The sequence below is a fragment of the Maniola hyperantus genome, chromosome 11 (assembly GCF_902806685.2).
Source record: "Maniola hyperantus chromosome 11, iAphHyp1.2, whole genome shotgun sequence".
NCBI lineage: Eukaryota > Metazoa > Arthropoda > Insecta > Lepidoptera > Nymphalidae > Maniola > Maniola hyperantus.
Genome location: NC_048546.1, coordinates 14,261,282 through 14,275,738, shown reverse-complemented (window position 1 = coordinate 14,275,738; position 14,457 = coordinate 14,261,282). Strand labels below are relative to the sequence as shown.

Below are 14,457 nucleotides of genomic sequence, written 5' to 3'. Positions count from 1 at the left end.
TTTTTCTTTGGTCCGTTGTTTATCACACATACTCTCTATCCTTCACTACGTTATTTATCACACCTACCACCTCTCTTAATCATGGAGCATGTTTGGCTTAAAACAAGATAAAATCTTTAAAATGTTTAATTAACTAACACAGATAATTTCGACAAGCAATCAGCTACCACAACCCCCTGTCAATTAAACGGCTTATACATTCTTACATATTTTGCTTCAAATGTCTTTTCCCCACAACCCCCTGATAACAAGTTGTTCAAGCCTTGATGAACTCAAAATTTCCACAGACTCTTTCCATTTCACGAGCAACAAATTGTAGGCTTTCGCCTACTTTATTCTACTCTATTAAGCCGTTATGACCATCCTGGTCACGGCACCCAATTGTAACTAACCTGACGAGGTCCTAAAAAACTCTACCCTATTTTTCCTTCGAATCTTTCCAAAGGTTACGGTTTAAATTAATTCCCTTAAAGTGGCACGTGTATCGTATAGCAGTAAGACCCCTTGAAATGTTGTGTCCATAATAAACCAAGAACTTTTAGAGTATCGGAAATAATGAGTTCATCAGGCCTAAACGACTTTACGGAGTCCGCGTATTGGAAGTAGGCATTCGAGTATGTCTGACAAGACAAATGCCGTTCTGGTGCAATTCAAAATGTGCGTTCACGTATTGAACCGCGTTTATCAAGCCAACGACTTTACGGAGTTCGCGAATTTGAAGACTTCGTGCTCCAAACTACTAACCCCTTTGGGATAGAAGCTTGGAAGGATGGCATCATTTACTTGGGGAATTAAAAAGTAAATGATGGTACATAGCCCCTCCGCGCCATGTACGGTGAGCTTCTGCCTTCCCTTAGTATCCTATGACACTAAGTACATAAAATACCAACGAACAGTAGCCCCCCCCCCACACAACGTCATCATTTGATAAACGGCGCAACGTATGCAAGCATACTTTAGAAAGAGGTGCGTGCCTCTTATGATCCCACGATGCAGCCATAGCTGATACAGCATTTTTAGAGTGGTGCTCTCCCACTACAGACCTGTTAATAGGTTTCAAGGAGAGTCAGACTCACTGCGGGAATATCCACAGGCCTTAACCCAACCTTCAATATTTATGTATTGGTATAATAATGTTGCATTTATATTGTGCGTGTATTCAGTAAACACCACAAGGTGGTTAAGCATTCCAACGAATGTCAGAGTACAAACAGTACAGCAGCATTACCTGCCCACTGTGATTGGTAGCTATTAAAACATGCTAGAATCAACTCAGCAAAGGATTCACAAAGCCCGAGATACTAGGTTCTCCTTCATATAAGAATCACAAAGCATCAAAGGCACTGGGTCTCCTTCGCATAAGCGTCTTCCAACGCGCTCCAACGCATACCAGCAAATAATTCAAAAGTAAACACAGGATACCAGAACAAGACAAAACCAGAAATAGCCGTATGATCTGCCATCGCTAGCCAATCCTATTCTAGTTTCCAATGTAATTAAATCCTAAAGACGAGCCAGGCTCACTGCAGATTTAGTACATGGGCCTACAACTCAATTTAACATCCACTATACTTGAATGCAACCCCATCAACATACGTTCGCACTATGTGCGAACGCACGCCGATGTAATCACAAATTCAAACATAGCAAACTATTGTCAAGAATGAACAAGGCTCACCATGGCATCTACAGGCCTAATCCCTATCTAACATCTAACTGATAGTCAGATGCCAAACAGAGCCAGGCGCACTGCGATACAAACGCCGAAGCGAGGGAGACTATATCCACAGGCCTAATCCCATCTTCAGCATTTATGTACCTTGTAAGTGTTTGCGATCACCACGGAGTGATAGAAGTCTTCAGAAGAATGTCAGATAGTTCACTAATAACACTGAAAGCCATCTCAAGCAAAGATTCACCAAACACATCCCGAGGGACGCGCGGTTTTCTCCGCCTAAGCAGCCAAATTGTCAGTTCAACCATAAATCGCTCTCAGACTTTAGAAAGTATCGCCCTATAATATAAGAAATGTATCCTTGTACTCAAAGTGGTCCCATTCTCAAATTAGTATTCTTTATTATAAACCTCATGTGTCGCCCCAGCACATAAGTTACAATAAGTAAATTATATTTTGTATCTCCACATCGCCGTTTGAATAGAGCACGCTATGAGCGCCACTACGCAACGACGAGCGCGCACACTCACCGTCTCGACCGACGCGCGCGATGCCGCACGCAACGCTAGTTCAGCAATGAACGCTCCGAGCGCTATTACGCTTTAACCAGCGCGGCGCGCACACAACGCCTCGACGCGGCCCCGCGCATCGCTGTCTGTCTTCGCTCCCGATAACCCGTGCGGCGTATATCCTCGATTCCCAATGTTTGCCTACGTTATGCGTTATGAGTTAAAATTGAAACTCTTAGAAGTGAAACTTTTATATTCTTATGTGAAATACTTTACTACTGATATGTACTGACCTAATTTAGATAAATTTAAAGCAAAAAATTTTGTACTATTTTGCATATTAAAATTTTATAATATTTTAGTATGCCAGTTGAGTATCGTTACATGGTATCTTTTTTCTAGTTGTGCAACCAATGACACAACTTATTCCGGCGCTTCTTCTGCTTGAGGCATAAGTGGAGGACGCGCTGGAATAATCAAATCTTAGGTACCACATGTGATGTGTGTCACAATCTAAAAAAAGGAAAAGGTGACTGACTGACTGATCTATCAACGCACAGCACAAACTACTGGACGGATCGGGCTGAAATTTGGCATGCAGATAGCTATTATGGCGTAGGCGTCCGCTAAAAAAGGATTTTTGAAAAATCAACTCCTAAGGGGGTGAAATAGGGGTTTAAAATTCGTGTAGTCCACGCGGACGAAGTCGCGAGCATAAGCTAGTTTACAATAAAAGTTTTTCTTTGTTTCTAATTTATTATTGCTCTATACAAGTTTAAGTTAACCTTAAACTTAGGTTAGGTTAGGCATAACATAAGCCGGGTGTGAGATATATTGTATGTGAAAATTTTAACTCGCTTAGTATTAGCCTAGGGTCTCGTTAAGCACCCCTTAGGGGTAATGGGAAGGGCACATAGTTCGTAAAACCGATAGACGTTGCGTTGGGGTCCCAAGGTGCTGGAGTGGCGACCTCGCACCGGAAGACGCAGTGGTGGAAGACCCCTCACTAGGTGGACGGACGACATCAGACGACGCAAGACCGTGGCTTGTGCAAGTCCCTACAAGAGACCTATGTCCAACAGTGGACGTCTATCGGTTGATGATGATGATGATGAGGCACCCCTCGCGTACGGAACCCTGAATAATACGCATCTACATCGCAAAGCTGCAATAAATAAACGAAATATGTACATCGCAATATAAATCTGGAGCACGTCTCGGACGTTACACAGGAGAGCATCAAATGGTGGTCGTTTATCTTGGGAGAGGTTTCAGCGTTGATGTTTATGTGCGTTTAAGGTAAAGCGCAGCCATTTCTTATTTCTATCTAGACGCTAATTGCTGAGGATCATTTGCTCTTCCGTTTTCTTTATACAGGACTAGGTGATGCCCGCGACTTCGTCCGTGTGGATTTAGGTTTTAAAAATCCCGTGGGAATTTTGGTTTTCCGGGATAAAAAGTAGCCTATATTACTCTCCAGGTCTTTATCTATACCCATGCAAAAAATGACGTCAATTCGTTGCACCGTTGCGATGTGATTGAAGGACAAACCTTTATTTTAGGATTTATTTATCAAAGCGGGCATACGCTTGTGATAAATAAATCAGTGCAAAGTTCTATGGATCTCAAACTAGGATTCACAACTGTGCTATGCTTTCAATTAATTAAGTTAGGTAGTAATTAAAATCAATATAAACCAGTCCCTAACTAGTTGTTGGCCACCAAACTAGGACTCCAAAAGTACTGAAACTACTCTGGTGTTCTGGTTCGTCTGGTGGGAGGCTTCGGCCATGGCTAGTTACCACCCTACCGGCAAAGCCGTGCCGCCAAGCGATGTAGCGTTCCCGTACGATATCGTGTGGAAACCAAAGGGGCATGGGTTTAATAAAAACTGCCATACCCCTTCCGTATCTTAGACTGCATCATCACTTACCACCAGGTGAGATTGCAGTCAAGGGTTAACTTGTATCTGAGTAAGGAAAAACTTTCTGAAATTCTTTTCTGGGGAGTAGGTAGGTATCTATTTATACCTACATTTACGTGGAAAATTCCAGTCGTATTCCAGTTATCATTAAAAGAAAAAATATCTAACTACGCTTATTCGGTTATCCAATCTAAAAATAAAATCTAGCACCTAGGTAAATGATTAATTTGCTCATTAATTTGGCTGGGTTCAATGAATTTTGTGTACCTACTCAATGAGATTGTATGAAAAAATATCGAATCAATGGAGAGTAATCAAAGTAGAAAGACTATAAAGGCGTTGAAAAGAAAATGAAAATTAATGAGCAGGTACGAAAAAAGCTTTTGTCTCAACTTTTTTGATTTAATATCAGTGAGATCTTAATAAAAATAGAGACGTATTTTTGACTAATATAATGAACAAATTTAAAGTAATATTTATGAGCGTTTACAAAATATTTATAGTATTTCTACATGGTAGGTATCGTACCGAAATAATAGATCTAGGTATTGGACATATTGGTACACTAGCTTATGCTCGCGACTTCGTCCGCGTGGACTACACAAATTTCAAACCCCTATGTCAATCCCTTAGGGGTTGAATTTTCAAAAACCCTTTCTCAGCGGATGCCTACTTCGTAATAGCTATCTGCATGCCAAATTTCAGCCCGATCCGTCCAGTAGTTTGAGCTGTGCGTTGATAAATCAGTCAGCCAGTCAGTCAGTTAGTCAGTCATTCACCTTTTCCTTTTATATATATTTAGATATCGAACATTGATAAATCCTATCTAATGATTGATTATACCAATCTTCCAAAGGAAAGGTCCGACAACATAATCCTTGTTTCACAAATATTTTCCTGAGAAGGACTACCCGATAATATTTTGACAAATCCTGTCACGAAATATCTCCCAGATTCCTGAAAAACCTTTTATTCCTTACGCCATTCATAAGCTTAACAAAAAATGTGTGAAGTTATTTGGTACCACGAAAATATCTCAACTTTTTCCTCTATTTGATTTAGTTGGTATTTTTTGTCGCTATGTAAGTCATCATCATCATCATGATCAACCCATCGCCGGCTCACTACAGAGCACGGGTCTTCTCTCAGAGTGAGAAGGGTTTCGGCCATAGTCTACCACGCTGGCCATGTTTGTTTTGGTAGACATCACACACCTTTGAGAACGTTAAGGAGAACTCTCAGGCATGCAGGTTTCCTCACGATGTTTTCCTTCGTCGCTAAGCAAGTGATATTTAATTACTTAAACCGCACATAACTCCGAAAAGTTAGAGATGCGTGCCCGGGATCGAACCCCCGACCTCCGATTAGAAGGCGAACGTACCAGATAATTAAGAGGGAAGCGTAGTATGGAAGGGGTATGGAGTTTTATTAAGCCCATACGCGAACTGAGTCCCTGTGAAAAAGACCCCGAATGGGTTCGAAACTAGTCGGGCTAACGTCGACAAAATACGTAAGTAAAGCCGTTTATTAATACATGTATAATGGAAATCACTCACGATAGTCTAAACGCTAAAACCCATACCCCTTTATCGGTTTAGAATAGAATAGAATAGAATATAATGTTTTTTTTATTCATGCAAACTTTTTAAAAGTGCTTATGAATAGTCAGGTAGTTTTAATTTACCACTGGTTCGGAATGCCGTCCCTACCGAGAAGAACCAGCAAGAAACTCGGCGGTTGCTCTTTTTAATTTTTCAATTTACAATGTTATTATACCGTACTATACAAGCCATTGCAGCCCCGTGCATTGCTGGAGCGAGTCAAATCCAAGCGTTTCTAAACGGCATCGTACCGGAACGCTAATCGCTTGGTGGGGCATACGTGGGGCCACGACCTAGCTTCCTAGTTCCTAAATATTTAAACAATATGTTACAACTAGTCCATAAATAACTACGGAATAAAATCGTAGTTATAATGATATCGTCATACAATGAACCAAAAGCTTAGCCTTCTATATTTATATAAAATTCAAAGTCCTGACTGACTGACTGACTGACATATAATCAACGCACAGCCTAAACCGCTGGTCCTAAAGACATGAAATTTGGAGCGTCTATTCTTTGTAAAGAGTAGGTATCCACTAAGAAAGGATGTTTCGAAATTCCATCCCTAAGTGGGTTAAATGGGGGATGGAAGTTTGTATGAAAGTCGGTCATTTGTCAAGTTATTTGCACGAAAATTGGTATTTGGGTTTTCGGTCTCAAATGAAGAAATACGTGTTTCAGGATTTTTGGAAAATTCGCCCATAAGGGTGGTAAAATAGGGGATGTAAGTTTGTATGGGAAAGTTTTAATTATTGATATTATAATTGACTTGAAATTTGGAAAGTAGGTTTTTTCTTGAGGTTAGGTGTCAGCTCAGAAACGACTATGAGAAAATCCCCCCCCCCCCCCCCCCCCCCCCTAAAGGAGTGAAATGGGGGTTGGAAGGTTATATGTGTTATTCGGTGCTGTTCAGAGTGCGTGTCCTGATGTTATAATGTTTGTTTCTGAAAAAAAAATGCCATTTGTTTCCTGTAGGCCACGCAGGCGAAGCCGCGGGCAGAAGCTAGTTTGCTATCCGTTTGCAATTGTGCATTGTAAGGTCTACATCTCCTGAGGATGCTCCGGTGTCGGGGCGAAACGTGCGTCGAGTGTGTTTGGGATTTGTGTGGTGCTGCGTGGTGGTGGTGCGTATTGCTTGCCTGGTGGCTGCTTTTCCCTGCATGGTTAGCAGTGGGAGGGCGGGCGGTGCATGTTGCACCATACAGATTCGACCTGTTTCAGCGGATTATAGCAAATTAAGCTTTTGGTTCATTGTATATCATTTTTTTTTTTTTTTTTCCTTATTGTTGAGTGCCAATTAGCTACTCAATTATATTACGATCTAGCCTAATGTATGACTAATAAGTAAATTTATTTTAACCTAAACTTATAAATTATCTTATATACTAAGAAATTGTCCACTGACGCATCTTAATCTTTCTTGATTTGAGATATGACACTTTGTTCACGTGTTCTTTCAGCACTTACACTATGTACACTATCACTAATCACTATACACTAACTCAAAAGGTTTGGTCCTTTTTAGTCTTCTCACTGTCTCCGTTACGTCAAGCAGCTGGATTGCTTCAACGTTAACGTGGTGGTGAAGCCTATAGTCGTGGGCTTTGGCAGATTTGGTGATAACTTTATGGACGTATTCAATTTGAAGGTCCCTATCCCTATCCCTATTGTATATCATTGACTTCTGCAAAGTAACGTCGGCTTCTATACAACATGATATCGTCATGGTAATCTATGTCTATGGTATGACATAGATAGATGAGGCTCGAAATAGAAAATCGATGAGTTTCGTGCCGGCTACGGAAACACCATGCTTCTTGCACGTACCAGTATAAACCATCATAGCTTTGCTGCTACTTACGAAAATACTAGACCTCTTGAATTTTGAGTACAGTTTAGGTACCTAGGTATCTTCAATTCCAGGCCTCTAACTTTTTGGACTTAGGTATGTGCGTTTTAAGCAATACAGATACTAAAATATCGCAATTAACTTTTTACATAATAGTTACGGACTTGCTTTAACGGTGAAGGAAAACATCGTAAGGAAAGAGTAGAGCCTGCATGCCTGAGAATTCTCCATAATGTTCTCAAAGGTGTGTGAAGTCTACCAATCCACACATGGCCAGCGTGGTAGACTATGACCAAAACCCTTCTCACTCTGAGAGGAGACCCGTTCTCTGTAGTGAGCCGGCGATGGGTTGGTCAGCGCAATAGAAAGGGACTTAGATATAGGTTAACTTCATAATTATTCTTTATTCGTCGTGCCTAACTACAAGAACAACATTGAAAATTGTAACATAATATGTCACAAGTTACAACACCTGCTCATTAGCAGGCGGCTCTAAAGAGCTGTTACAAGCTGTCTGCTTAACAAGCTGTTTAATGCAACAGCTTGTTAGCTCGAGCCGCGCTTTGATGACGCTATTTGCTGAACATTCTTCTTTTCAATTAATTAACTATCAAGTTCTCCTTATTTTATCTTTCTTGGTTAAGGGTAAAGATCTATTCAGGTTTGATGAAATGAAATGAAATTAAACAATTTATTTGTATGTTGTCTATTGTAAACACCATTGTAAACACCAGAGTTAAACCAACATATTATCTTAACTTGTAATACAGTTTTTCATGAACTGTCTCTTCGTCGCTAAAGTCCCTCAACTTCCTTTGTGTAGTCACTAGGTACTTGTTCGCAACAATACCCATTGTTCGTCAGGTGTGAAAAGGAATTTCCAATAGCTTCCCCCGCGCCCCGCCCTGTTCGCTACACTTCGTAATATCTTCGCTTCTTTTATTATTACGCGCTAGACTTCAAACTTTTTTTTTTTTTTTTTTATTAACTTACAGATCTGTTACAGATACAGTTATATATACATAGGTATTACTTTGTAGTGAATGTAGAAAGAAAATATTTGTTTGAGCCAATTTTTCAATCGCCAAAAAATGTTAACTCAATTAATTGATGATTGATGATTTGATGTACCTATTTATAGACGTTTTGATAGTTTTTGTATTGAAAATCCATCACGTAACGTTATTCCTTAGCTAAGGTTTAAACGATGATTAACCCTTCCAATGATAAGCTCCTCTGACTCTGATAGGAGACCCGTGCTTTGTAGTGCGCTGGCGATGGGACCTTAATCATAGCGAATTTTTAATTTCTAAAATATATTTTATCACAGTTCTTATCTGTAACTAGCTTATACCTGCGACTTCGCCCGCGTGGACTACACAAATTTCGAACCCCTATTTTACCCCCTTAGGGGTTGAATTTTTAAAAATCCTTTCTAAGCGGATGCCTTCGTTATAATAGCTATCTCATATCTGCATGCCAAACAGCTCGATCCGTCCAGTAGTTTAAGCTGTGCGTTGATAGGTCAGTCAGTCAGTCAACCCTTTAATATATTCAGATTGAATTTTCAGTGTTTTTGGCGTTATTTAAATATTTGAAAAGTTGGAAATTCAGAGAAATCAGAATTCAAAAGTTAAATTTTCTCTTTCACGCTACAGCCTCCAGTTTCACCAAACAGCGACGTGTTTGTCTTCGCTAAAGTAAAATTTCCGTACGTAGGCATGGTAAATATTTTACTGAAAGTTGATTTTCCGTAGGAAGGCATGTTAAATATTAAGGTTAGATAACTTTATCCTACTATATTTGTTAGATTTTTTTTTAAATTGATTTTAATTGTAAGAAGTGATCGCGCTCGTTTGTTTTTTTTCTATCAAATGTAGGTCTAGGTACACTAAACAAGGATAAAGAGTGCTTAGCTACTTTTAAAATGTAAAAGTATAATCCATACTTAATATTATAAATGCGAAAGTGTGTCTGTCTGTCTGTCTGTCTGTCTGCTAGCCTTTCACGGCCCAACCGATTTTGACGAAATTCGGTACAGAGATGCTTGCATCCCGGGGAAGGACATAGGCTACTTTTTATCCCGGAAAATCAAAGAGTTCCCACGGGATTTTTAAAAACCTCAATCCACGCGGACGAAGTCGCGGGCATCAGCTAGTTAAAAATAATTTCAAACAGCAAAACTCGGTAAGATGCATTGCAGTCCAACTTAGTTATTGGAAACTGGTTGGAAAATACGAGTAAGATATCAAGAAAACTTTATCACTAGGACTACTAGTGCACTGAAGTACCTATACCCAGTGGCGTGCAGGTCATAGAGGCATAAATGCACTGCTTACCCCAGTTGTAATAGCTCAATGCAAATTTTACATTATGACCTGCCAGTAAACAGGTTCCCCTAACTAATGCCTACCCTGGCTTCAAACCCTGTGCACGCCACTGCCTATACCTACCTACCCATATTTTGTTCCACAATTTCTAGTTAACTTAATCCGTGTGACGTCATGAGTCATGACAGCTCATGAACCTGAAAAGATGACGAGTAGCGCCAAATTCGAAATGCATTATATTTATACCCATGCCAAATTACAGATTTCTAGCACTAATAGTCTCTGAGATTAACCGAGGACGGATGGACGGACAGACGGACGGACATGGTGAAACTATAAGGGTTCCTCGTTTACTACGGAACCCTAAAAAGGGTAAAAATACCCTATTCTGAAACGAAATGTGGGTAGTCAATTAGGTTTGTTCTTTAAGTTTTATTTCGAAAAGTTTCCCCCGACCAGTTTGAATGCAGCGAGCATTTTGCTGAGCTTTGCAATTCTTTTTAATTAAGTTTTCTTTTAACAGTCCAGTACCTATTGGAAGAGTTAAAGCAATCTTGGAAATTAAAATGACTTAAAAACTGTAATGTGTAGGTACTTTGAGAATAATTCAATGTACCCAATTATCGAAATTGTGCAAAAAAGGGAAGTAAGTTTTTTAACTAGCTGATGCCCGCGACTTCGCCCGCGTGGAATTAGGTTTTTAAAAATCCCCCTCTTTGATTTTCCGGGATAAAAAGTAGCCTATGTTACTCTCCAGGTCATTAACTATACCCATGCAAAAATCACGTCGATCCGTTGCTCCGTTGCGACGTGATTGAAGGACAAACCAACAAACAAACACACTTTCACATTTATAATATAATGGGTACTGATGGGTCAATAATGATCATGTAGACAACACATAATATATTTTGCATGTCACTTGACGAAACATTAGATTTATTGATATTAATATGTTAACATTTTATGTACCTACAATGTTTCTTGTAAATAAATAATTTCATTTCATTAACTTGAAAGCGACTAGCTCATGCCCTCGATGTTATCCGCGTTGACTTAGGTTCTTAAAATCCGTTGCGGCGTGATTGAAGGACAAACCATAACACTTTCGCAGTTATAATTTTATGGGTAGCGATGCGAGCCTAGTGGTTAAAACTTTGGCCTCCTTTTCGAGGGGTCCCGGGTATAAACCCGGGCTAGCCCCGCTCCGCTTCCCGGAAAATCAAAGAGTTCCCGCGGGATTTCGAAAAATGGAAATCCACGCGGACGAAGTCGCGGGTATCAGCTAGTTGTTGGTTAATATTTGCACAGCTCTCATCCGCTCATCTTTTCTCCACGCTAGTGGATAGGCAGCCTTAGTCTATGAACCTTTGTTTGTTATCCCCACACACTAGGAAATAGAGACGAGATCAGAAAAATATGCACCGGTGTACCGTGTAGAGTAGGTATGGGTAGATCACCTTTTATCTATTGTACAGATTGAACTGAATATTCAGCATCCGCAAACAATGCGCGTTGGGGCTACTCGTGTGTTGGGGGCTGGGGCTTTCCCCTTCAGAAGTGTTTGAACTTTGACAGCAAAAACAAAACCCGTCCAGCCAATCTGAAATCATTCGGTCGTAAATATTTTTATCCCCGAAAATCAAATAGACATTTTAAGTAGGTAAAATTTTTATTTTATTTTATTTATTATTTGCAAGAACATTGGCGTTGGTACAAAAAAGATGGAAGTTTACAGTGTAAAGACAAATATTTTAAGAGATATAGATAAAAAGTTAAGTAATTAAACATTATCAAATGAAATTATTAGTCTTATACAGCATGCAATCAATAAAATGACAGAGCATATTAGAAGATATGCTTCCCATTCCTACTAAGATTATGTTAGCTCAATCTTTACTGCTCTCTATTCTCGATTATGCAGACGCAAGCTACATTGATTTAACCGAGGACCAACTTAATAAACTTGAGCGAATCCAAAACCTTGCTATTAGGTTTATATTTGGCTTGTGCAAATATGACCATGTCTCCGAATTTCGTTCAAAGCTCAAATGGTTACCCATTCGCTTTCGCCGGAATCTGCACATTGTTTCTCTTCTGTACTGTGTATTGTTCAATCCAATGACTCCAAGTTATTTAAAAGAAAATTTCAAATTTCTAGGCCATGACAGACCAGATAGAGTTTTACGATCAGCGGGAAAACTCATTCTAGCGCCACCTACACATCGGACAAAATACTTTAAGAATTCCTTCACGGTCACTGCTATCTGTTTATGGAACGAGCTTCCCTCGCAAATCCATCGTGCTGAATCCCTTAACAAATTTAAAATTGACGTCAAAGATCATTACCTATCTCTTTGCTATCATCAGTAACGGCATAGTTTATTATTTAAATCTATATGTGTATATATATCTATGTAGTCTTATGTATGTCTATTATACTTTATTTGTATGTATTAGTGTATTAACAATATGTATTTTATATTCTTATTATATGGTTTAGTTTATTTAGCTATTGGTATTTAGGTTTATTTTACACCACCTCCCATTGTCCATTTGTTCGTTTTTTCCCTAGCGTTAAGGTTGTCTGGAAGAGATCGCTATTTAGCGATAAGACCGCCTTTTTGTACCTACTTATTAAGATTTCTTTTTGTAACCTGTCATTTGTGTTTCTGTGGTGCAATAAAGTATATACATACATACATACAAGATATGTACCGTAAAAAGGTATATACCGTTTTCATCATCATCAACCGATAGACGTCAACTGCTGGACACAGGTCTCTTGTAGGGAAATTGTGAATTTGTGGTTACAACACAAAATAAAAATTAAAATGTGTTCATGAAAAAATAGTTAATATTTTCAATTTTGAAAGTAAGATAACTATATCAAATGGGGTATCATATGAAAGGTCTTCACCTGTGCCTTCTAAAACAGATTTATTTTTATGCATAATAATTTTTGATTAATGTAGAAAAATATAACTTTAGTACGGAACCCTCTCGGTGCGCGAGTCTCACTCGCACTTGGTCGGTTATTTTTTAATTAATAATTATTTGCTTATGTTGAGGAAAGTAGGTATGGGAATTTTAGTTACTTATTTAGTAGGTAATTTCTTTGCTACTAAGTATTTCTTTTTCAGAGTCTACTTAATGCAATTCTTGCTTTCAGTTTTGCGAAATATTAAATGAATGAGAGATGGAATAAATCCCGGTGCGGCAAACAGATTGCTTCTTTTTGTATGAGATCCCGTTGCGACTTGATTCACACTGCTCGGACTTATTTCTTACCTAATTAACTTTTGCAGGGCAATGAATTATTAAATACTCGTCTTGTACGGTCTAACTTAAGAATAAGCTTAAGAGTGCTCTCCATGGTTGCTTCAAGTTAAGCGTGGGAGCGTGCTGTTGCAACAATAATTATAGGTGGCCCATACATATTCAAGAGCGAGATGCATGATATTATGAGAACAACGCAAATCAACGTTTGGTATTACGTTATTTTTATGTAAATTCCTAGCCATTTTTTAACAAACTAAAGACTTTTGAAATTATTGTTTAGTTAAGTTTCCTTAAGAAGGCAGCGGAAAGTGGTTGGATGAGGAAGGCAGAGGATCGTGTGTGGTGGCGCGTTCTTGGGAAGGCAGCTATGTCCAGCAGTAGACGCAAACAGGCTGATTTAAAGTTTTCTTAAATAGTTTTGCAATTTTGTAGTTTATTAACAAACTAGCTTTTGCTCAAATTTCAAATTTGTGTAGTCCAAAATAAAATTAAAATTTCAAACACCTATTTTATTCCCATAGAGTCATAATAGTTATCTGCATGCTGAATTTCAGCCCGATCCATCCAGTAGTTTGGGCTGGGCGTTGATAGATCAGTCAGTCAGTCAGTCTGCTTTTCCTTTTATGTTTTATTAGATATTGGATACAGACAATTATAGGCTTTTAGGGAATTCATCTTTTTTTAATTTGTAGACTAGCGCTTGGCTGCGGACAGACCTGCTACCAAGTGATGTTGCAGTCTAAGATGCCTGTTCACTCTTGACTTGAAGGTACCCATACCTATTAAAGTCTCGGAAAACCGAAGAGTTCCCTTAAGTTTTTAAAAAACCTAAATCTACGCAGAAAAAGTCGCGGACATAGTAAAATAAGAATTATTATTAGAGACAGTTCTTATTTTAATTCCATAATACTTAGTTATTATTTTAGAAACGAAATGAGTCAAAATGTTTTGCTTTCCGGCTTAATAGAATTAAATCATGAATCCAAAACAGTTAATTAGGGTATGAATATTAGATTCAAGAATATTTCACTTCGTAAGTAAGCGAAGTTTAATAAGTAGATATAATATTATCAAAATGGAAAATTAATTTATGCTAAAGGCTACGATTAATGAGGGAAAGAGTCTCGCGGGGCCACTTTAATTTATTATGCCAATGGCATTAGGTTTAAGAAGTTTATTTGTAAAAAACCGGCCATGTGCGTGGCGGGCCACGCGCAGTGTAGGGTTCCGTAGTCACAATCCTCGAAAAACAGATATAACTCCTTAACCTGTGAACCCTACTTA

General features: G+C 38.9%; 2 protein-coding genes across 4 annotated transcripts in view; both read left to right on the top strand.

The window, feature by feature from the left end:
• The window catches only part of LOC117986712 (pre-mRNA-splicing factor CWC22 homolog), a 229,959-nt gene that overhangs the window by 149,326 nt on the left and 66,176 nt on the right, over positions 1 to 14,457 (top strand). The window lies entirely within an intron of this gene.
• LOC117986345 (serine/arginine repetitive matrix protein 2-like) overlaps positions 1 to 14,457 on the top strand; it is an 89,130-nt gene that overhangs the window by 16,870 nt on the left and 57,803 nt on the right. The window lies entirely within an intron of this gene.